This window comes from Anser anser, assembly GCF_964211835.1.
Source record: "Anser anser genome assembly, chromosome: 1".
Taxonomy (NCBI): domain Eukaryota; kingdom Metazoa; phylum Chordata; class Aves; order Anseriformes; family Anatidae; genus Anser; species Anser anser.
The window spans coordinates 117,566,928-117,590,164 of NC_139720.1; the positions used below are offsets into that span (position 1 = coordinate 117,566,928).

The 23,237-nt window shown below is 50.1% G+C and overlaps 1 long non-coding RNA gene across 2 annotated transcripts in view; it reads right to left on the reverse strand.

Moving 5' to 3' along the window:
* Nucleotides 1–20,809, reverse strand: part of LOC310880170 — a 34,779-nt gene extending 13,970 nt beyond the window's left edge. Inside the window, exons 1-2 of one of the 2 annotated variants that reach the window (XR_014571504.1) lie at nt 20,661–20,809; nt 10,095–10,174 (exon numbers count right to left, since the gene is read on the reverse strand). This is a non-coding gene — a long non-coding RNA (uncharacterized lncRNA). The remainder of the gene's footprint in view (nt 1–10,094; nt 10,175–20,660) is intronic. The other variant, XR_014571503.1, reaches the window with a different exon arrangement.
* Between the last annotated feature and the right edge of the window lie 2,428 nt (nt 20,810–23,237).

A 23,237-nucleotide genomic window follows, 5' to 3' on the forward strand; every position in this document is an offset into this window, starting at 1 on the left:
CTCCGCTTTCTTTGGGATGGCCTCAATTTTCATGCCTGCTTGCCAGGGCCCTAAAAGCTTATTTTCAATTGTTTCTGCTTGCAAAGTGCAATTAGCACATCTGATCAGGTGTTAATTTAACTCAGGGGACAATTCACCTTCCTAAATACGTGATAATATTTCTCTAAAAGAAAAAAAAAAAAGTATGGGGTAGGATGGAGACAGAGAGAAAGCACCAGACAGAATATTTTTAACTGGATCAAAATGATGAAATTCATTTTCCTACTCATCTCTAGCTGAGTCATGCGAATCATCCCGGGTGGAAGGATGTGCAGCAGCGACAGCAAGGAGCAGCTGGGAGAAGGCAGGGCTGGAGGAGCACCCAGGGCTCAGGGTCTGCTCCTTCCCACCCTTCTTGCCCCACCACTCAAAAACACAGGGCTTGGCAGCAACAGGGGCTTGTTGGGCAGGCATCACACTGCATGACCTAAACCCTCCTTGCCAAAACCGCACAATTCTCCAAGAGATATTTATATGCGTTCCTCTTAACCCAGGGCATTTGGTGGGCATGCAAACTGTTGTGCATACAGCTGAGGGAGCAATAATATGTCCTTGGACTGGACAAGCCAGGGAGATGTAACCATCACTGTAGCCTCTCCCTTTCCCTTTCCCTTTCCCTTTCCCTTTCCCTTTCCCTTTCCCTTTCCCTTTCCCTTTCCCTTTCCCTTTCCCTTCCCCTTCCCCTTCCCCTTCCCCTTCCCCTTCCCCTTTCCCTTTCCCTTTCCCTTTCCCTTTCCCTTTCCCTTTCCCTTTCCCTTTCCCTTTCCCTTTCCCTTTCCCTTTCCCTTTCCCTTTCCCTTTCCCTTTCCCTTTCCCTTTTCCATGCAGACATATAGATTTAATGAAAGCTCTGGTCAAGGCCTGGCAACTATTGTTGAACCTTTGGTATCCAACATCTAACATACATAAGGGTTTGTTTCTCACAAGTGCTACTCAGCATTGTTTGGAAAAATAATAGAAGGTTTCAATAAAAGGGGTCCTCTGAAGGAAATGCCCCAAAATCTGAGGAATGTGAATGCCACTAGTCACTTCTGAAAGCCTTTGCCACTGATGTAACTTAAATTGCCAGTTACAGCTATGTCCTGGTGAGTGCTGGGTTTGAGGACAAGACTCAAGGTCCTTTTCTCCACCCTCATTTTGCATGACTTTGCATGCCTATTTCATCATTTCCTCAGAAGGTCATTCAACAACTGCAAAATTTCCCTGTCAGACACATTTCCCAGTCCAATAAGGTGTTTCACATCACCACGTCACCTTTTGTTTTATATATACAGGATTTTTTTTAAATGACTTTAAGAGTATGGAGACTGTATCTGGTAGATCCACTGACATTTTTATCCCTGCGATGACACCCTTAAGAAACTTCTTTACTCTGAGAATAATTAACCAGCATACTCTGGTGGGTTAATGAAAGCTGCCAGGTTGGGCTTTCACCTCATCAATCAGGCATGAGTTTCTTCACCTCTGCAGAGCACCTGTGCATTTTTGGGGATGTGCATGTGTAAAGCTCGTAGAAAACACAGGGGCAACTTCAAGACAAGGCTTGGAGCTCCCTCGGACACGTGGGGCCATTCTAATCTAGAACAAGATTACTCCTGCAACACAGGGCAACAGGGCAACTGGATTTCCACAACTCTCCTCAGAACAGCAAAAATGCTTTCATTCCTGTGGTCTAGAGGCCATGCAGGATGCCAGCACCTACATGCTTTGTGTTGCCTAGGCTTAATGTTAGGGTACCAAAGGAAGAGTGTCACGGTGCCGGGATGCTTAAGTTGCTTGCTGAGGTTGGCAGTGGGTCTGAATTTCCAGAGAATGGTGGGATGGGAGGACAGGCTCAGGACTAGTAGTTTTCATGTTTTTTCCTTCCTCTAGTTTTAATTTGGTATAGCTCAAGCTTTGGTAGCTTCATAATTTCCTTAAAAACATGGAAGGCCTTGGTGAAGTCAGGGCTGACCCAGGGTAGGTGGCAAGGGGAGAATCTAAAATGCAGAGTTCCTGGTGTGAGGGGTGAGTCCCACCAGGGAGCAGGAGATGTGGTGGGGCCGGGTCACCTCCTGCTGCATGGCAGCTCCCTTCAGGGGCTTTGGGACTCTGCTCAGGCAGGAGTACCTCCGCAGCTGCCATTTCAGAGGGCACTGGCACCTTTTCACAAAAGAAAGTGCATTTTTCTTTCGCAGAACTTCTGCCCGTCCCACAAATGTATTCATTTACATACTTTATCTAGCTTTCCTGCCTGAAACTATTTCCACATATTTTCCTTACCCCATTTAAATTGCTTTTAAACCGTGTCTAATACCCCACAGGTCCCTTCAATTCACAACTGCTGTTATTTAGTGAAATGTTTTCCCTAGGTCAACAGACTTTCATTTCAGGGTAGATAATCCTCAGTATATCCCCTGCGGGAGGTAGGGCTCTGCTCTGCAACTGAGAGACTCTTTGTCAGGGTAATAAACTGAGAGCAGGATTTATAAGAAATTACCTAGGAATGGAGTCCTTTGCTACAGCTTTTTATTTCTCCTTCAAGTCATGTTTTCCTAAGGGTTCTTCAAATATAGGGATCAAGAATACTTATTATCTTTGCTGAATGAAACAAAGGGAACAGACGGATTAGTCTGTTAGTAGAGAAGGGCATATATGTAAAGGCCACTACCAAGACAAAAAAAAGGCACTATCTTTAAGTAAAGGTGAGTTTTGTTTGGTCTTTGTTCGGTACAGCAAAATGTACACTTACTGGGCCATGAAAACGTTGTTTATTCGTCTGGTTCTTATTTCCAACATGGCTTTCCTAGGAAAATAAAGTTCTCTAATATAGAATATCCCTAGCAAAATAGGATTTGTTACATTGGTTGGCTTATGACAGCAATAGATTTGAGTTTGAGCAGCTTTCCTAAGAGGCCATTCTTGACTTAGTGTTACTGACCTCTAGATTTCCATTGCACTCTTGTTTCAAAGGCAGGCATTGTAAGCAATGAGGTGCCTGATATCCATCTTTCCCACTTATAGTCTCGCTTTAAAAAGCAATATAATTTTCTTGGTCCCTCTCTCCCCTCTACACCTTTATGGCACTTGCTAGAGTCTCATTATCTCATACAAAGAGAGCAAACCCAGTTCTTAGACAAAATGTGACCACTGGGTAGGTATGTTTCTGTTTGTAAAAATACCTCTGGCTCAAGGAAGCTCTTACCTGTTACTCAATCCTGCAATGATAAGGATCTGCACAAATAAACGACCTTTGACTCTTTTGTTGTCTGAGCCCATAGCACAGCATCCTTCTGAAAATCTCAGCAGTGCAGACCATTTAAGACCCTGCATTGTGGGCACTAAGCAGAGTTTATTAATGGATTAAGGGAAGTATTTTTACAACCTCTGAGGGCCATCATGATTTTGCATGTCAAAGGCAAACAGAAAGCACCGAGGTGAGAAGAACTCCTGGGTCACTGAATTTAGGTCCCTGTTGTGGCAGACAGGGAGAAGTTCTTGCCTTTACTTGCATTCAGTGTGAAGATGTAGAAAAAGGCATGGTCTCTGGTCTTTCAGTCTCCTCCTGTTGTGTGTCTGTCCCAGTGCCAAGTTGCTTCACTGGAAGACCATCAGCGCGCCCTGCATAGTCCTCTTGCACTCTCACAAGTCACTGGTGGAACAATATTGACTCTCTTGCCTTTCAGTAACGGAAATTTCATTTTAGGATAGGCCTCAAAACATATTAAGATCAGTTAATGATGTCAAAAATTGAGGTTTGCTTGGTCTTGAGGAAGACTTTCACCTGAGCCATGTACCTTCCTTACAACCCCACTTGTAATTACTCTGTACTGAAACAATTATTCTGAGCTTGTGTGTGAGACTGAGATCATTTCAATGCACTGCAGTTTCCCTGTTCTTGTCCCTGTTTTTACTATACCAGCTATTCTCCAGTCATACAATGCCAGTCCTTGATGAAGAGCATTCTGTACATCCTTGCCTGGTGGGTTTCAGTTCTTCCAAGAACCAGGGCTGGAGTCTGTCTTCAGCCTCAGTGTGCTACCTTGGCATTTTTCTGCTGGATGTCCTGGCCTCCTGGATGTACCGGTCTCCTGGATGTCCAGGCAACCTTGGAGAACAGGACAAAGACCAGCAATTTAATGCACACTTGTCTGCTTGTGTGACCTTTCCAAAGGTGTGTACCCCTCCATGGGGCCTACAACCTCAGAAAGACTGAAAACTATGCTAAGCTTTTTAGTGCAACACTAGTATTTTTTTGAATTCGGGTGAAAGGCCCATTACCCGTCGCTCTGGTGCCTCTCTGTATGTTCCCTGGGGGTGCCTACATATTACTTTGGTATAGAGAGGCAAGCACAGTCATAGTCATGCCATCATTAACACATACACTCACTGGCAGCTATGTTTTTAAAGTCTATATATAATTTCCCAGAAGTCAGGCAACACAAACTGAAATAAGTATTTAACAATATTTATGGTTCATGCCCACTGCCTGATTTGTCTTCCTGTCAGCCTTGCCTCTGCCAACATCATCTGAAGACAATTTTCCATTTCACTGAGAAGCTAATCTGCGGAAAAAGGAGGGAAGGAGGAGACCAGAAGAACTGGGGTCTATTGACAACAGGGCTGTCTCCGTGAAAACACAGACAATGATTTCTTACCTGTTCTCATAAGAAGAAAGCGAAAGTCAATACAAAGCATGGGAAAGCCAAATGTTGCGAGATTGCCTGTGTGTTTCTCAGTCAATACCCAAACCTTTCGCCTTTGATGTCTCACCCTACCCAGTAGGTGTTTGGGTGTCCCTCTGTGCTCATTTGGCGCTACCACGTGTACTTGGCAAGGGGGCAAGAGGGGAGTGAGGAGTTTCCATGAACAAAGTCCCTCTAGTGAAAGCCCAGAAGGACATTGGCCTCATCCAGATCAACCTTGCAGGAGCTCCTCTGCTCTGCTTGAGGAGCCTGACCTGCAGCCACCCCTGGGACAGGGCCACCCTGCTAGGGGTGGGAGGGAATGGGGAACGGGTGCAGCTCTTGTGCTAGCACCATGCCCGAGGTGCTCGTCTGCCACACGGAGTGATGTGACACTGAAATTTTGGATGGGAGATGCTAGGCATCCTGTTAAAATGCCTTATCTTCTCAGACCAAAACATTCCTGTGCCTGCTGTGGGCTTGGCCATATAGCAGAGGAAGAGGCATAAGTAAGGGAGCAGGACCAGCAGTGAGGGTGGCCACAGTTTTCACCACCAGGCCTGGGGAACTTTTGGATGCTGGTCGTTTCCACCAATCACCCTCTTATGCATGATTCCCGTGTTCCACTGGCCAAGCTGGTTTTACCAAGCCTTGGGCATTAACATCCAACATTTTGCACAAAAATGTCTCTGACAGGAGACCCATTCCTTACTTCACAATCAAAGATTTTCCCAGCAGGCAAGGGGACAAGGGGAATGGGCAAGACTGTAGTAGTATCACTGGTAAGTGGGTTCAGCCCATATAGGCTGTCATGTCAGGGGCATGTAAGCAACAGGTATAAACCCTGAGATGCCTCATCTGTAACCAATCCATTAAACTCCATATTCTGATTGTACTGATGCTCAGATGTTCTTTTGGGAACAGCCATAGCCCCTGAGTCTTTGTGCTCCAGGTTGGTCTCAAGATACCAGTTTTTAGAGGCAATTTTCCTTGCTCAAGACCTCCACTGCTCAACAGTCTCTACAAATAAACTCAAGGCAGTTCAAGGCATGGTATGCAACCACCCTGACAGTGTGTGGGAGAGCAGAAGTACTTTTGTCCCTGCTTTCCCTTGAGACCTGGTTTTCATCCTAATGGGGTGCCCAACATCAGCCCTGCAGGGACAGGACATTGTAACGGAGAGAAAGGCTAAAGCTGGTTGGGTGGGAAGATGTCACACACTGATCAGATTTCTTTGGTGTGGCTTTTTGTCCTTCTAACCATGTTGCCACCAAGGTCCTAAACACTGGGCTATGGGGTACATCTCTGCCAAGCTACTGCAAAGCTGTGTCTTGGGGCACCATGAGGATGCTGATGACCCCAGTCCACTCCTCTGGGTCAGCTGGCTCTCATGAGACATTGCACAGTTCCTTTTTGCCCTGCTCATGATGAGCATCAGTACCCCTTGCTGCTTGCCTGAGGGAGCAGCTCCTCGTGCTTCTCCAGAGCCCACACACGATGTGCTGAAACCTATCTTCAGGGAACTTTTACCATCTTAGTTCTTCTTCTTTTTTTTTTTTTTTTTTAATGGAACAATTTTTCAGATCCTACCACCTGCAAAGCCAGCTAGCTTAGTCATCCCGGGCTCTAAATGTGCGTGGCTCGCTGGGAGACAGCTGCTGTTGCACAAGTGCTATAAAATAAATGATACTCTGCAGCAGCCTCTGACATCTCCGGGCCTCCCAAGGCTAGAGGTGAGTGCTGCATCCACACGTGGAGATTTTCCCCTTTCCAGCAGTGCAAAGCTCCAAGGTCACAACTGCTGCTGCCACACAGGGTGACGTTGTGTTGAAATCAGTGATGAAGTTCCCACAGATCTTGGTGCAGACCTAGATTGTACCCAGGAGAGCCATTTATCCCTGCTGTTTGTCTTGCGAGCCTCGTGCTTTTGCATATGCATAAGCACACGTCCCGGTATGGACACATACAGCATAAAATAGAGTTATTTTCATGCCTATTTGTAACAAAAGATTGTGACTCAAGACCAAGAATCCTTTATTTTCAAGATCTCAGCTCATATTGCTGGGGTGTGGCGTTCCTTACCTTTCACCAGAAATGCTGGCGCAGGAGTTATCACCAATATTTCAGATAATAGATTGCAGGTGGAAACGTTTCCTTTGTTCTCGGTCTCATAAATAAGGAGGGAAGAACAGCAGCCCTGTGACCACAAAATGAACAGCTGGCGATTTTTGCTTCGCTGAGACATGCAGAAAATGCTCATCTCCATGTTATGCTCCTGAGAAGTGGCTCTCAGAAACTGGAAGTGCCTGAGGTGAGCAGGGTGCTGCTGCCCACGAGACCCCTTTGCTTGAATATTCACCGGTGTGGAAAGTTTTACCACAAAACTCCTCCTGACCCTTAGCCACTGTGTACAGGGCACAACGATGGCACGCACACAGTTCTCAAACAGCTGCTTGCAGCCGGCGATACCGATCCACCCATACCAATAGCTGAGCATCACTCACATGTGGCTGTCCTTGTTTCAAAAGCTGGTTGTGGATGGGCTTTGTGCCTCCCCTTTGGCTTGCCATCAAAGAAGCAGCACTCTGGTTGTGCCCAAGTCCTTTTATCCCAGAGGGTTATGTTGTCCCAGCCAGCAGGGTAAAGCCTTTGGATGCAAGCCTGGGTAGATGGCAAGCAAATGGAGGTCAAGTAGGAAAAGAAAAGCATCTCTCACTCCTCCAAGCAGCTCACCAGGCGGCTCTCTGAGGGGAGGCTGCTATCTTGAGTGGAGGAGGTGGGATACACGGCTTAGAAACACTTCTTTGACTGAGATTTCTTCTGGGTAATAATATCATGGAATGCATCAGGACGGAGCGTCTCATCCTTGAATCACCGGAGCCCACCTGTGACATGACTCATGGCCTTGATGACTGGTTTAGGATGACTGAGCCTCACCAGGGCCCTCTGATTAAGCAGCCACCAGCACTCCTGAAGTGCCCTGACTTGCCAGGACCCCAAATATAGAAGATTTCATTTGGACCAGGAGAAAATTCTGATGAATAAAGCTTTCCATGGGAGGCAACAGCCCCCGTTCTCCAGCAGCAGGAAGAACAGTGGTTGTTAAAGCGATACTCCCAGCCCCAATTGGTCCCTAATTTAGCTGAAAAGGAAGATAATCTAAGCACTTCCAGCATGAGTGCTAATGTAAACACCCTCACCATCTGGTTTATTTACACGCACGCGCTCCAAGAGCTCAGTTTATAAACCACCATCTTCTCCCGAGCTGTTCGATGCTGCTGAGCCGCATCCCGTGGAAAGGGAATAAAAGAGACACCTCCGGTCTCGGTCCCCGATGAAGGAGGTTTGCAAACAGCATTTATCAGTGCCCTGCTTTTACTCCAGCGGTGGGTCCAGCTGAAGGACTGAATGCCCCTGCCCCAGCCCCTGGGTCCCTGCACACCAGCCTGCGTGTGGCAGGGACGGGGACACGCGCTTCGGTCTGGCTGCAGAAAGCCGTGTCCTTTCGCAAATGGGAAATAATCGACACTTTACTCTGCTGGCAGCCAGCACCCCCACCGGCAGCTGGGTTTGTCATTTTGCATCCTCTCAGAGGCTCTGATTTCAAATTTACAGTAACATATGCCCAGAGAGCTGCCGGCCTTCCCTCAGCATCGCAAATGCTTATTCCCTGCTGCCCCGCACAGCGATGGGTGAGGAACGAGTGACATTTCTGCTTCTGCCACAGGTCTCTTGGCCTCCTGTGGTGGAAGAACAGAACCTTTTTGTTCCTTCCCCTCTGTTTTTTTTTATTATTTTATTATTTATACCAGGCAGCTGGGGACCAGGGTGTTTCCAGTGTGGTTATTTAGCTGCATGACTCCCATTAATGTAAATGACAGTTGCACAGCTAAAGCTGTGCATATCCTGTTGAAGATTTACCCCTGGGGTTATCATTTCACAAAGACTTCCCTCTCCCCCTTACAGCCTTTGCCGCAATCATCATTGCATGGCGAGAAAATTGGAAGTCCCTGCACAAAAGGAGCGAGCAGCTCACTTAGGGAATGGAAATTTGCACCAAGAGAGCATTACAGAGGGACAGACACTATGGGGGGAGCATACCTTTCCCCCGACCTCACTGTGCTGTCCCAAGACAGACAGTGCTTGCTGAGATGCTGCAGATCCTTGTGCCACAAAGGTATTAAAACAGGATGGTCAGAAAAAAATGTTTTGATTCTTGTTTTTAACCTTGTTAGCAAAACCAAATTTGCTTAAATATAAGCAAAACATCTCTTGTCCTTTTCCTTCCAACAACTCATGCTCTGTTTCGGCCGTGTGGGATGCCCCTTGGTGGAGATGCTGGTGCTTGAGGCAGGATGTGCCTGCACGCTGCTCACCTGGCAGAGCATCGCTGCTATGCAGCGTGAGTGGGGCCGCCCTCTCCCTGAAGACAGCCGTGCCCTGGGAGCACTCCCTCTGAAAAGCAGTGCCTGCTGGAGGAGTTATTTGTCCCCCTGACATCAGCCATAAATTCTGAGGTCAGGAGGAGCCGTTATGCTAGCTGGTATGACCCCTGATATAACACAGACCGTGATTTGTGCATCCAGCCCAGCACTTCCTTTGGAGATCCAATAAATCTTGGAGAAAGGCAGTCAGTCCTGATTTAAGAGCTGTGAGCAGTAGCTCTGTGTCACTGGGCAAGCCGCTGCAGTGGTTAATTGCCCTTGCAGCGTGAGTGCACATCTCATTCCTGGACCAAACCTGTCTGCCTCAATGCCTTGATCCACCTCTCCTGGCTGGAGCAGCTCTCCCCCAGAGGTGCTGTCAGCCCTCAACAAGTCATCTCCTAGCTCTCCCCTTGGCCAGACAAACGAATTGAATTTCTTCAGCGTGATTCATCAGCTCGCTTCTGGGAGGTGTAGAGACCGAGCGTGCAAAGAGGAACCAGCAGCATACCCGTGCCAGCACCCATGGGGTGTCAAAGCCCACGGTCCCACAACCCTGACGCTGCTGTCACTGATGCCACCACTTCTCAGGGACCCAGCAGCCCCCTGAGGTGGTGTCAGGGGCTCTGTGGCAGGACGAGAGGAGAAGGAAGCCAGGCGGCGGCAGGGAGTGCTGGGAGGAGAACAGGAGGATGCTGCCTCGCACGGGGGAGGGCAAGAGGTGAAGGTGGGGGGGGGATTCTCACAGGACCAGTGCTTTAAAAGCAATCTAGAGGCCAGAGTGAATTGGCTTCTCTATTTTAAATCTATCCTTGCACTCACAAGGGAGAAAAACAAATTCCTCTAAAAGGGTCAGAAATAGTGGAATTAGTCTGCATCTTTTCACTGAAGGTTGTGGTTTCTTTCCAGCTGCCACAGGATAGAGTGATGTGTGTGCTTGGGTGTTCAGCCCCAGATCTTTCATTACCTGCATATCAGGTTTAGTGCTCGACAGAGGATCAGAGAAGCTCTCCTCGTTCTTCACTCTGTACTCCAGCCGCCTTTTGCCTGCAGGGAGCCAAGGAGACAAAATGGGGTGGGTACATCCCACAGTGGCGGGCTGTCATGGTGGTGACATCCCTCAGGGCAAGAGGTGTGGTAGGAGAGGGAAAGCATCAGTGAGGAATTTAACCAGTCTCGCTCCCCTAGAGAAGACAGGCTTGGGCGAGCTGGAGGCCTGGCTGGATGAGTTCCCCAGTGCCACTTGGGGCTGGTGGCTTTGCCAGGCTGAGCACTGGGGGTGTAACCTGGGGCCAGATTTCTGCCCCTCTGCAGACAAAAAGAAGTGCAGCCCTTGGTGTGGCTGCAAAGTCACTCTCAGTAGGGGCCTTGGTGTCCCAGAGCATTAAGACCCAAGACATCCATGAACCCAAGGCATGCTGTCATGTCACAGGCTCTATCCGACATTAACTCCAGAGAATACCGAAGAGAGGGGAGTAAAATGCAGCCCCTGGGCAAAAGGTGATCTCTTGCATGTCATTTCTTGCAATTACTCTCCATTTACCCCTCCTTTTCTGACAGTCCTGTCACTGCTGGAATAAAAAACTAGCTCACATATGTAGAAGGACAGCTAAAGCTTTCTGAAACCCAGTCTTTAGCACAGGAGAAGTCAACTGCTCCATTCAGTGCAATGACAGATCCCCGAATTTCTCCCCCATAGGTCCCCAGCATCCCCTCAAGTTTGTCCCTAAGGCACAGGTCAGGCTGACCAGCAGGACACCCTCAGGAAGGGGTGCAGGAGGCAGCTGAGGGAAGAAGGTCCCCTCTCAAAGCACACTTTTACAGAACATGTGCCAATGCAAACCTCCCACAAAAACCACCAGTACTGTGGATAAACCAGGCCTCAGGGGCAGGAGGAGCCTTTTTAAATTAAACAAAATGAACTGAGGAGGTAGCACGTCCCAGCCCTAGCAGTGTGGTGAAGGTGAGGGGCCTTCTCAGCCTAAGCTGCTCCCTCAACATGCCGTCACACACAAGCTCAAAGGGTTTCCTGTTATGGCTTAATTTGTCACCTACTTAAATGGCTAATGAATTAGTGTTTGGGTGGTGTTTGGGTTACAAACCAGACTGACACAAGGGGGCCAGAAGGTGGATTGGGGTGCTTCTGGGCCCTCTAGTCCGTGCAGGCCTAGCAGGAGCAGAGGTCCCTTCAAGGCAGTGCGACAGCCGGGCAGGAGCTATGTCTGTGCTCACACTGCCTTTGCAGGAGCACAGCAGAGATCTGCACTGCTCTACAAAGGAGGCATTTCAATACAGTGGTTTTGTTTGTCCTGGCTTCCTTTTCTTGCCTTGCCCTGGAGACTCTGCGTTTTGGATACTCCTCAAGGTCATGAGTGGATCTTTCAAAAGACAAGTCTGAAATAAACCATACTTTTTTTTTTTTTTTTCACTTGCCCCCAAATACTGGCCATGATTCATGTGCAGATTTAATACCAGTGCCTAGCTGGGTGCCCTTGTGTGCTGCTCTATTGATTTTGATGGCTCTAGTTACAGATAACGCTTTTAAAATCATAGGACTGGACAGGATCTCCTGGGCTGTTCTGCCGCATCTTCTTCTGTCACACAGAGTCAATAGTACGCAATCCCTTCCATGGCCTCACAAAGCTCCAGCCTAAAACTAGGCAACACTTTGCCCCTAGGATTCCTGCAGGAAAGCCTTTGTGGCATTTCATTCCTCCAGCGGTCATTAATTTTGTCATTTCTCCTCTAAACATAGTCAGGGATGGTTTAGAGTCATTTGCTCAACGGCCATCATTGTCCTCAAGCTTAAATAACTCTTCTCCTTGCTTAGTGGACACATTGGAGTAAAGAGGGGCTATGCTGGGAAGGCACATCCCCACACAGTCCCCAGACCCGGGGAGATGCTGGGATCCCTTGGGGCACGGGACAGGGTTGCCACAAGAGGAGGCTCCAGCAGCCAGGCATGGTCCCAAGCATGGACAAGGCCTCCTTGGCTTCTCGGCCCCTGGCCCTGCTGCCTCCAGGCCTTTCTAGAATTTTTCTAGCTGATACTGCTTCCGTTTGCATTTGCCTTTTCATAGCCATGAGATGCTCGTGGCTCCGAGCCATCTCATGCCTGAGTGATCCATCTCTGTTACTTTGTGGATAAGCTGCCAGCTTATAGCAGAAATTCTTGTTGTTAGTGTCCAAGTACACGGCGGTGCATTTTTCTTGTTAAATTACATCCCATTTTTCTCAATCTCATCTGTAAGGGCACTCAGCTCCTCCTACGTCATACTCCAGCCCTCATCGGTACCCACAGTGACTCCTGACTTCACGTCATTTCTGCTCTTTCTTCTCAGGTCGCTTAAAGAAAACACGGATTAAGATAGCATCCTAGGCAGCTCCTTGATGAACTCCACCAGGAACTTGCTGCCAGATTTTAATTCCCCTTTCAAGCACAGCCTGTCTTCTACCCACTGGCAGGTTCTTGACCCAGACTAAATCTCTTCCACTACACCACATCTTAATGAGCGCATTCCTGCTTGGCAACAAGGAATCAGACAGACCCGGTCTCCCCCATGCCCCAACTTGAGCAAGTCAGGCAGGGCCTGCAGCTAGTAATCCTATCCTCTCCTTCCTCTGATTTGGCATGTGCTGTCCCGTATTTCTTCATTCCTTCCTGCAGAGCTTCTCCCGACACTTTTCTCCCCATGCTGCATGCCTAGCCCATCACCGTCCCCACTCCCTGCTCTTTCCCTGAACCCACCTGCCACGTTGGCTCTTTTGTCTCCCCTTCCACAGCCTTCAGCTTGGTGGCTTCATGAAAAGCCATCGCTACAAGCCTTGCAATTGCTGATGGTGGTCCTCTCCACGAGGTGGGTTGGAGGCATCCTTCTCCCCTTGACCTGACGCGTACTTTCTTTATCTCAGCTTCTCTCTCAGCTCATAAATTCCAGCCTTTGCATCCATTTCCCCTTGCCCCCTGCTCAACCCAATAGCTGTGCTGCTGACAAATGAGACAAAGCATTTAATCCACATCGGGGCCACAGACTACTTAGTTCATGTTGGGCTGATGCCCAAATCACCTGGGCTAAACCACATATTTTTGCATCTGTCCTTCTGCCAGGTTCTTCTTTTCTTTACTGCTCCCCGCATTGCTCTCTGTTGGTCCTCTCTGCATGTTTAATACCACCACTGTTAAAGTTTTACAAGCTTGGGCAGTATTTTTATGTGTGTAATATTCCTACGGTTCAGATGTTTTTGCAATATTACATTTATTTTCTCCCACACTTAAAACTCCTTTGGTTGTCACTATGGAGGTGGCTTTAAAACCTTAAGTGAAGGGAAAAAAAACTGTCTTCCTTCTCCCCATTTCAGAGATCTAAAACTTTTTATGTCAGAGTGTGCTTGTGTATTTGAGTGCAAAGAAAGCAGGGAAACAGAGGAAAAGCAACAGATGGCTAATATTGCTGGGAAACGAACTCAGTGTCATCCTTTCAGTTCTCTTCTGGCCCTCCTGAGCTTGTTCTGGAGCTATTTAGAGCCAGTTGCTCTCTGGTTTTCCTCTGTGGGCAGCTGAGAGATAGCATGAGCTTTTCCAAGCTGCAAACTGGATATGTCCCACAGTCACTGAGGTGACTGCTACTTGCAGCCCGTGAGCAACCCACCGTGCACAGCACAGTGCACAAACCCTCCAGCAAAACGTGTGGGTGCTGGCAGGGGTGGGGGCACCCTGATGGTTGTTCTTCATGCTCGCTCTGCCCACGTGAAACATTCCCCAGAGGTGCAGCTGGGTGAAGAAACACACCTGCTGCTTTTCTAAGCTGCGGTGGTAAACACCACTTGCTTGAGGGAAGGATGGAGTGTGACCTCTTCACAAGCCTCATCTCTTTGGGTCTCATGGCACTGACCCCAAGACGAGTCAGATTCGGAAAAATAAACAGAAAAGAAGAAACACACTTGTGACATTTTTTTCCTTTTACAGAATATACGTCCTAATACAGATCCCCTGTGCAGAATAGGTCATACTTCAGCTTGGTGTATGACACCCTAAGAAGGGATGATAATTTGCAGGCTGTATGGAAACACACCTGAGGTGCACAAGGAATGGTGTTAGGTATGGTAAATGTAGGGCAACTTCTTTCTACCTCTTTTGTGGAGGCAATTGCAGATCTTCTTCAGTGCAGAGGGAAGTACAGCTGTACTCACACACCTAACAAATCCCTCCTTCTCCATTGAGCCAGCTCAAATCCCATGCCCTAAAGGGCTCCCACATCACTTCACACCATTTTTCTTGTCCTAAACCATTTCTCAGTCATAAAGAGGGGAGAGACAGCTTCTCTGGCTTCCACTTTCCAGCTATACCTACTTCAGTTTCATGTGAAAAAGTTATCTCGCAATTAAACCATAACTCAGCCGCCGAATGGCACCGCGATGCGTACTTCCCACGCTGCCTTCATGCGATTGCACCTTTCCGAGCCTGTTGCAAAACACAGCACAAGCTGGTGTTGCTCACTACCACAAGACACCGGCAAAGCCGCTTTTTAATCACTGTTTTCCTGTGATATGATATGCATCGTGCTTGGAGGTGCTTGCTGCGTGCGTATTGACCCTGAATGGCGGGCAGTAAGGGGGCTGCCGACCAGCTGGGTGGTTTGGCACACGTCTGTGTGCTCTCTGCATAGGCACAGCATCCCTGGGCTGGCACAGATGTGGTGGGGACAACGTGGCTTTGGTCGGGTTCGCCTGAGGAGCACCTCCAAGGGCACCCCCTGATCTGCCCCCTGGGAAAAAGGCACATTTCATCGGGAGCAACGTTTGATGCGCATCTTCATTCATTTTCAGCCAATTAGCAATGGTTAGAGCTATCATCTGCAAACCCGGCACGGGCTAACAGCAGCATTTAAAGCCTGCATGGGTACATTTACAGCAGCCCATACTCTATAAACACAGCTATCGCTTCTGTACACATTGTGGCAGGAACGTAGTTTGTGCACAGGGCTTGGTAGAAAGTGGGAGTTAGGCCACAGCTGACACTTCAGCAGCACAGCACAAGGAGAAAGCCCTGCTGCCCTCAGCACACTGCTGCAGCCCAGTGCTGCCAGTACCAGTGGTAGCTTCCACCCCACTGCGGCCCTGGCAGCCGGGCACAGCCTCCTACAAACCTCAGAAACATGCAGGCCAGGACACGTGGGGAAGCTGAGCTGTGGACTGACCGGTTTTGCTTCTGTGAATTTCTTCTTCTTTTTTCTCTTCTGAAAAAAACTCAGAATGACAAGATGTGTGAGGTGGGAAGGAACCCCTGGAGGCCACCCGCTCCAAGCCCTGCCCAAGCAGGGCCACCCAGCGCAGGCTGCTCAGGGCCGTGCCCAGGCGGCTTTTGGAGATCCCCAAGGAGGAGCCCCCACAGCTCTCGGGGCAGCCTGTGCCAGGGCTCCTCACCCGCACAGCACAGAAGGGCTGCCTGGGGCTCAGAGGGAGCCTCCTGAGCTCCACGTTGTGCCCACTGCATCTGGTCCTGTTTTAAAATAACCCTGATAAATACCAGAGCCACCCACAGCCATGTCTCTGCAGAGATCAGAGGTGACAGCAGAGCCATCATGAGAGCTCTGTCAGCAGGAGCTGCAGTGCTACCGGGACGAGCAAGCATCCTTCTCCCAGCATCCTTCTCCCGGCAGTGACCAGCTCGGGTGGCACACGTTTGCTGCTTTGCATTATGTCCAGCCCCTTGTCCCTCTCCAGAGTAAACCAGGGCGAGAGACTTCTGCTCTGAGTCTGTAGCTAGCTTCCACCCTGGCAGAGGATGAGAGACAGTCTGAGTTCCTATTTATCTGAGCCCAGAGGGGTTTTCTCAGTTGCACAGTGTTGGACAGGAAAGCGCCTCTGCACATCTGCAGCCCAGGAGTCACAGAGTGACGGGGGCAGGCACGGCCCCTTGCGAGGGACACGGGCTGAGATGTGCCTTATCTCTGCCTGGGGGGCCAGCACAGAGCGAGGACACCCCTGTCCTGGTGCTGGAGGAGCTCGAGGTCAAGGACTAACCTCTCCTTGGCTTCTCCTGTCGGCCTCGTGGGAAGCATCACTGAATGTGGAGGCCATGGGACAAGGCTGGAAAAGCATCCTTCCCCTCGGCCAGCGCCAGGCAGGCAGCCCATCCCACACGATGTGGCAGGGATCATCCCAGGATTAAACAGAGGGTCAGGCCCTGAACACCTGGCCCTGGGGGGGGCTCCAGGGGCTTTCGCAGGGGCTTTGCTCTGGCTCTTCTCACCCGTGGGACCCCACCTGGTGGCTTCCAGACAGGGGCTGCTGCACGGCCTCGGGCAGCACCCGGTGTCCCCAATGGACCCGTGGCTCCAATCTGGGTCTCAGCTCCCCTCAGGACCCACATGAGGACCATGCCTGGGGCTGATAAATGCCAGCAAGAGGATTTCGAGTGCAGGCGGTCGCTTCCAGGTTTGTTTATTTCCCTGATTCCTACAGAGGCGCACAAAGAGCCTGCAGGCGATCAGCACAGAGCGCTCCTTACAAAAACAAATAAAGAAGCCCTTGCTGTTCCCAGCCGGCTTGCCTTCGGGTCTATTTTAGCCCACAGCCTCAGCAGCAGCTCCGGCAGGAGCCGGGATGCTGCTGAGGAGGGTTAGTCACCGCCGGCCCTCAGCGGGCACCTCGGTCATTTTCCCCAGCCGGTTGCGTCAGCAGAGCCCCGCGCTGCCGGATTATGCAAGCTCCATTCACAGATACGCTCGGGGTTGGTCTTTTTAACCTTTATTCCCCAGCTGAAATAAAAGCTTAGCTGATAAAGCCCCTGACATAAAAGCTTAGCTGATAAAGTCCCGTAATATACTGGAAAAAGGGAACGCGAGGCATCGGCGATAGATTGTATTTGTGGGAAACAAAGAAGCCAACTGCAGCCCATAGCCGCAGCTGAATCTTTAGCAGCTCTGTCTTTTGAAAAGAAAGACGCTTTTCTAGCTCATCCAGGCAACAGCAGGGACAAAGATTTGCTCTGGGGTTTCAGTTTATCAGCCGAACGGTTTGCAGCCATGGGTTTGTGCCTGGCCGTCCCTCTGCAGGCACCCTCCTGCAGAGCGCAGTGAGGGGGGCTCCAAGTCCCCCCGTGTCCGAGCGCCCATTTCTGCCCTCTCTCCTATGCCTGAAGTGCTGTGATGCCCTCTCCTTTCTCCCCCTTACCCCTGTGACTGTCTTTCAAGTGTCAAAGACAAGGGGTAGACATGAAGCAGGGGACAGGTATGTTAGATATTGGTGTGGTGGGAGCTGTTTTGCCCTCTAGTCCCGTGCCACATCCCGATCGATAGGTGTGTGCGGTGTGATTCTGGCTACTTCTGACCATTTAAGTCCATCTGAGGCACCACTCGAGTCAGGTACCAAATCTGACTGTAATGAGAAATAACTGGCTGGGTTTTCTCAGTGATGCCAGAAGCTCCCTGCCTGTCAGACCAGCGCGTAGCAGAGCTGTCTTCAGCTGATTGCGGCCAGACCACGTTTGCTGGTGCAGCAAAAAAATAAATTAAAAAAATCCCTCATCGCTTCTAGCTGCGACCGTCACAGCAGAGTAAATGTTAACAGCTGTATAACTGAGCTGAAGCAGTGCTTGCTAGCTGCAGTGCTCTCTTTGGAGTGACGGGGAGCTGAGCTCGACAGATAAAACTGAATCACAGAACCATTTAGGTTGGAAGAGACCTGCAAGACCACCAAGTCCAACCATCAACCTGACCTACTGAGTCCCGTCAGTAAACCATGTCCCTAAGTGCCTCATCTGCACATCCCTTAAATATCTCTGGGGACACGGACTAAAATTCCCCCGGCACAACTTGAGGCCATTGCCTTGCATCCCACCAGTTGTCACCTGAGAAAAGTGACCGACACCCTCCTTGCTGCAACCTCCTTTCGGTTGTAGAGAGCGATAAGGTCTCCCCTCAGCCTCCTCTTCTCCAGACTAAACAGCCCCAGTTCCCTCAGCCACTCCTCATAACTCTTGTTTTCTAGAAAGAAACAGTTTAGAGGTACTGAAACACTGCAGTCCTGGTCTAAATGAAACTGGAGGTAGATTTGTGCTATCCTGGCCCAAAGAAAATCGACTTTTTAGGGAAAATTGGGACTTTCAAAACCGGCACTACCACAGGGCCCAAAGAGAGGAGTGATGTGTGTCTAGGGCTGCAGTCTGCCTCTGGGATGGCCCCTTGCACACAGCGCCGGTCCCAGGGAGCAGCACCTGTGACCAGGTCCCATCTCTGGCCCCTAGCAGTTTCCCTCTTCTGCCAGCCCTCTCAATTATCCAGTGTCAAAAGCAGCTGGCACAAAATTGCCTTTGTGGTAGCACGTTTCCGCACAGCACTGTGAAATATTTCATATTACGATGCCATATGTGGGCTGGGCGCATTTTTAACAAATGTTGGCCGCAGTAAAACAGCACTCTTTGGGATCACCGTGCAAACCACCTGCAAGGAGGGTGAGCAGGCAACAAGCAAGGAAGGAGATCTTTATGCCCTTTGAAGGAAGAAGAAACCCCTCAAATTAACTGTCAGCACTTGCTTGCAAGCCCACCCCACCCCTCTATGTCACTTTGTCAGCTCTGGTGCCCGATGCCTGGCTTTGCCCATGCTTAGTAATGCAATTAGCTCACACGCTCAGAGGCTAATAAACCTGCTTACAGCACCGTGAGCAACTGCTCGCAGGCAGGGGAGGCGTGGGGATGCCGAGAGCATCACCTCAGCCCCTGAGTTTTCAGGTCTGGGATGCTCTCACCCCCCTGGCTGGGTTTGGGGTGCAGGAACCTGCCCCACTCGTCCCAGGGCTTCACACGTGGCCGCCCCCCGGCGTCGCCAGCTGCCCGTCTAATAAGCAAGCACTAATTCAATTTTCGGCTTTGCTCCTTCATCCTTTCGTGCCGCCTCCTGAGCCGCTTTGTGCCGACGTCTGCTGATGTCAGGGGCTTCGGGACGGCGAGGGGAGGGCGAGGGGGACGCAGGGAGCTGCAGAGCCTCCAAATGATAAGAGGAGCATCACGAGTGGGCACCGCATGGCCATGTCTGGGAGCGGGATTAAAACTTTGAGCCCGTGATATGAGGAGTCTTCTGTCGTGCTCTGAGTGGAAGATTAGCGAGCTCAAGCTCGGCATGAAATTCAGGAAGAAAATCCTATCACACGCCGAAAAAAAAGTTGCCACGTGCTATAATCCTGCTGGAGGGGGCTGAATAACACACAGCACAGCCGTAAGGGTCCCTGCTTCATTATCTCAGCCCAGGTGCTAGACAGCATGTCTACAAACCAGGCTAAGCACCCTCCTTCCAGCCACCACCCCAGAGTTTGGACCAGCCCTGATCAGACTGCTGATGGCCATCCTCCTCCTCCTCCTCCTCTTCTCCTGCCTGCTGCTGCTGGACCCAGGGTATGCCAGGGATCCTCAAGTCCTGGATTAGGACAGCAGCATTAGCCTAGCCATCTTCATTAGTGAGTTACTTAACTTGTTCATTCAGACACAAAATGCCAAAGGCATGCACTTGAAAGCACACAACCTTTGCTTTTACACAACCTTTTCTGCTCTTACCCGGGGCACTTGAATCCAGAGCCAGCTCTGCACATCTGCAGGTCCAGGTAGCACAAGGACATAGGCAGAGGGGCTCTCAGTGACCAGAGCAATGCCCTTGGGCTCACATTCGCTGCTTTGGTGGCAAAGCCCAAACGTAAAGCTCCCCACCTCCCCCATTTACTTCCTGTTTCTCTTTGGGTTCACATTACTGGCAGCTGAGCTCAGCCACACCGCTGGCTCACCTCTGAATGCAAAGCCACCATCACCCCTGTCGAGACTTCCCTCCTCCAAACTCCTTTTCCTGTCACCAGGCAGAAGAGGCCAAGTGACAGGGCGATGCAAGATGACAGGAGCCGGGAGCCTCCCCCTTTCCGCTGCGCATCGCATGCATCCGCAGCTGCAGGCTCTCAGGCACCCCTTGCTGGACCGTGCTTCAGGACAGCAGCAGGCTACCTACCAGCCAGCCTGCAGAACAGATGAGTCACTGCCTGGTGCAAAGGACGAGCTAAGAGCTTCACGAAGCTGCCTGGTCCTTGTGACAGACACAGCAAAGGCAACCAGCATTAAAAACAATCAAAATAAATATATATATATATATATAAATGTAAACCAGTTGGGCTGGAGCAATTCATAAAGCAAAGATGTTCTGGGTAAGCTCCTCAAAGCTGGGAAAAGGAAGGAGATACGATGCCCTCAGCCCTACCCTCAGAGGCAGACATGCCATGCCGCTGTGGAGAGGGAATGTGCTCCCAGAGGTAGCCCTGCGTTGCTGGGGGGGGGATCTTGGGGCTTGTCCTAGGGCTGGAGGTGCTTTCCTCCCTGCCAGCACCTCTCTGGCACAAAGGCACAAAAATGCTTCCGTGCATCCCAGCTAAGAAGCAGCTCGCGATGCAATGAGATGCGGTAAAAACACTTTGAACTGAGAGGAGGAAGAACTGTAACACAAAGGGAAATCTCTGCGGAGGAATCGGCGCAGGCAAGACAGAAAAAAGAGCTTACCAAAAAGCCATGGAGCTCTAGGAGGATCCTTTCGAGCTTGCCGTGCACCCGAAGGAGATGCTGAGCATGACATCAGCATTGCCCCAGTTATGCAAATTGCTCGCTGGTTTGTGCAGCAGGACAGCAGCATTTTGTTTGCCTCGCTCCCAGCCCCCAGCGCTGCTCTGTGCAGGGCGGGTGGTGACGCACTGGGGGGGGGGGGGGGACACAGAGGGGCTGGCAGGAGCAGGGTTTGCATTTCAGAGCCCCCCCTGCCACCGCAGGCGCTCCTGCTTTAAACACGGGGCTTGTTCCTGAGCCCAAGGGGACGGGAGATGGCAGGAGGTGGTTACGGATAATAATCCATGCTACAATGATCACAGCCAGCTGGGAATGCGTGTCCCCAGTGCAGCCACCCTGGCCATGCTCACAGGGCATGAGGCACGCTCACCCCCCAGCACCGTGTCCGTCTTTCAGGCTGGGAGCAGTGGGAGAAAGCACAGAAACACTGACCCCGTCGTTCACCCTGTGCTGCTGATCGCCAGGAATTGCCTGGCTGCTCGGTGAGACCCACCTTCGCCAAAACTAGAGGTTTTGGTGCATCTGCTGGGGAAGTGCTTTCAGTGGTCTGCTCAGGGAAACAAACTTCCCACATCCACGGACGACACAGCGCAGAGAAAAGGTCTTCGTTTCCCCCCCTAACCAAGATTAATTTGGGGTATTGGGAAATTCTGTGGAGAAAGTTCTGAGCCAAGAGAAAAAGATCCGAAAGGCATCCTTCTTGCAGATACATCCGAGACAGCAATTGTACTAGCCAAATGCTAGATATGCTAAATGGCACACTACCAGAAAAGAAAGGCTGGCTTTTCTGCAACATGCTTTCAGCTTTTTGCCCCGATGCTGCTACTGGAGACGTGCAGAGAAGCCTTGAGCCCTGGAAGACCCCTGAAAGCTGTCAAAACTGCTTGCGAAACCCTAGTTGATGTTACATTTCAGTGCCAAACTACGCTAGTTTCAATAATTTTTCACTACAGCCTAATTCAGCGGCCTTCCTGGACTGGACCCTGCCTTCACGAATTCAACAGTATGAATCCAGCTGAATCCCGGGCCGTCAGACCAAGCCCCAGCAATTAGCGCTCACTGATTTATCACCACGAGGGTACGGGAGCCTCTGCAGACGCTATGCAAATAACGCACAGCAGTGAATGCAAAAGCTCCACTCGAATTTACAGCATCAATATTCATACTCTGAAAATGAAGACCTTCTTTAGTCTATTAGCATACGGTAATTAATGGCCGGTACAAAGGACCGCAGCTGTATACAAACCTTCCTCCTCATGGGAAACCGGCTGCAGTGGTCCCCCAGGAAGTGTTATTTCCTGGGAGAATGCCAAGCTTTGAAAAATCTGTGGGGAGCTTATTCTGTGTCTAAGTACAGAACTTCTGATCTTGAAGTACGCAATTGACTGGGGAAACTACCTTATTATTATTATTATTTTGTTGTTTTACACGTCTGATATTTTTATTTTTGGATTTATTTTTTTCATGGAAAATTTGGCCCGAAAGCCGATAGGGCTGTATCTCCCTTGAAATCCCAGCTCCCAGGCCTTCTGGAGTGTCCGAGAGCCGCAGTCTCGTGTGTCCACAACCAGCTGAGCACTCATCCCTGGTAAGGTGAGACGCTGCCCTAGATTTTCTGGCAGAGCTGTTATTGCTCGTTGACAAGCTCACTGCCTGTTTTGCCTCCCGGCCAAATCAGACAGCGTCACTGCTCCCAAGGTGCTGTGAAACTCAAACCCTTTGGAAGCATACATTTATCACAGAAACAGAGAATCATAGATGTTTTGGGTCAGAAGGGACCTTCAAGATCATCTAGTTCCACCCCCCTGCCATGGGCAGGGACACCTCCCACCAGACCAGGCTGCCCAAAGCCCCATCCAGCCTGGCCTTGAGCGCCTCCAGGGATGGGGCACCCGCAGCTTCTCTGGCCAGCCTGTGCCTGTGCCTCACTTCCCTCTGAGTAAATAATTTCTTCCTAATGTCTAACCTAAATCTACCCTTTTTAATTTATATAGACTTTATTATTTTTTTTTTTTATTTTAAAGCTTATAGGACTGAGGTATGGGCAGTCCTCAGGAAATAGCCCACTGACGCTGCGTTGCCCAACCACCAGGACCCTCATCCTCCACCACCACCGAGGGAGAAGTGAAGAGTGCAAGGGTGTTTGGGCACATCCCAGCTGAATCACTCTGTTCTCTAGGAGGGGAAAAACTTCCAGTGGGCTGACGTGCATTGATAGCAGGACAGGTGCTCAGGCTCTCTGCCAAATTTGTTTCCCTTCTTCTCTTTGACATGAAATGAGAAAAACAGAGGATTTGCAATAATATGAATTTAGTTGGTTACTGCCTTAAAACGCAGAATGCTGGAACGCCTCCTGGGCCTGGCAATTCAGCAGCTCATCTTCCCCAGGAATGCGTGGCTGGCTGGCAGGGAATGAACTCAAAATGATGCCCCAAATTTCCTGGATTGAGCCCAGATGTCATCATCTTTTCCCCAGTCTCCAGGCCATGGATGTTCTGACTCCTTCCTCAGGATTTT